We start from the raw sequence: 1,778 nt of genomic DNA, 5'->3' as shown, positions 1-1,778 counted from the left end.
ATATGAACAAGTGGAATGGATTTGATAACGACGCACCAAAGAGGATCTCTACCTTATGCTGTAAAGAAAAAGAAAACTGACAGATTTATGATCATATATTTGAGTTAATAATGAAATAATATATGGTTATTTATTTAAACTCATATTCTGGCCACATTATATTGAATTTTTGTAAAAAAAAAAAATAATAATAATTTTTTGACACCAAAATTATTTAGGGGGGGCTTGAAAACATTTTAGGGGGGCTGAAGCCCCCCTAAAACAGGCCTAGTGACGCCACTGGTTGAAGTTGTAGGCATTTTGGCCAAACCTTGAAAATAACATTATGTCAAATAAACCAAGCAGCTGCTTAGGGCCCCCAGGCCAGCAGGGGGCCCTCAAGAGCACTTGAACGTTCACATAAAACACATTGACATATAATTCAGTTTACATTAGTTATAATCAGAACATTAACAGGAAGATAAATTAGTACTAATTTATTAACATCTGGTTCTTGTGTCTGAACTAGATCATATTTCATGTACACTGTAGATGTGTAACGTGCAAATTTCCCCATTGTGGGATCAATAAAGTTTTATCTTATCTTATCTTAGATATTTTACTAACAGAGAGACAGGGTTTAACTCTAATAATTAATAGTAATGTTTTGGTCTTGCATACTGTGTAGTGCTCAAAATGTGTTTGGGATGACTCTCATCTACTACAATATCACATTTTAGCTTTTGTTCTTGCCAAATTCCATTAGCTGTGGCAGCCATCTTAAATCAGGTTGATTCCAAAAGCTATTCAGTTGTAAATATGCATCCAGTTATTACTTTCTGAAAGTTTACTTAAAAGTCTCAGTTACTACCACACAAAACTTTAGGTCAATATATGTCAAATTGGCTAAGTTATTATTTCTTTGTGTGTTTGCTATAGTTGATTAGTTGTAGGGGGTGAATTTTTAAATTGGGTGTATTTAGAAATTTAATTAGTTGTATATATATTTAGAGATAACTTTTTGAGAGCTTCAATACAGTCTTCATCTTTGTTCATGAGATCCTTTGCTAACAAACGAACAGTCAGACAGTTAAAATCAATCATTATTACCTTTTTGCCTTCAAGAGCCAGTAATATAAAAAAAAATAAAACTTGGTTTAAAACCAACTTTTAGCTTTGCCCCTCTATGTAGCTGAGTTTAATATGCCTGATCTACAACATGTTGAAACCAAGCATCATGAGGCGTTCACTGGAACTCATCAGGAATAGTTCAAACAGCAGATGGCGCTGTACACTCTTCTCCTGTTAAAGGTCGTCTTGTCTGGGCATGTTTTGACATTGTCTGTGTGCATATGACTACGCACACACATACACACTGCTTCACAGTGAGGTATGGTTAGGACTGGCTTTGAGCTGCAGCTACACCCCGTCTAAAAGCACCAAGTTGAGGCTACATGTTCTCCTTCCAGCTCAGCTACATGATCTACACAAGTCATTTTGTATTTTTTGTAGGGTGTGCATGACATTATGTCGAAACAATTTCCCACGGTGGAGAAGGAGCAGTTAATTTTTATCCACTCTGCTGTGGTATCTTCACTCAGCCGTGCAGACCGTGCCCAGCCGGATGTCATCAGTCCCAGGAAGGCAAACAGGCGGGCTGCAGGCCTTCCCAGCAGGCCTCTCTCTTCCCCTCCAGACGCTACACACACATCCCTGGCACAACTAGGGCCCTCACACCCTTCCTAATAAACGCCCCACCCCGCTCGCCCCTGGACAACTGCTCCGACTCAAACGGATTA

The sequence above is a fragment of the Kryptolebias marmoratus genome, linkage group LG14 (genome assembly GCF_001649575.2).
Source record: "Kryptolebias marmoratus isolate JLee-2015 linkage group LG14, ASM164957v2, whole genome shotgun sequence".
Classification (NCBI taxonomy): Eukaryota; Metazoa; Chordata; class Actinopteri; order Cyprinodontiformes; family Rivulidae; genus Kryptolebias; species Kryptolebias marmoratus.
Note: the sequence above shows the minus strand (reverse complement) of the source record.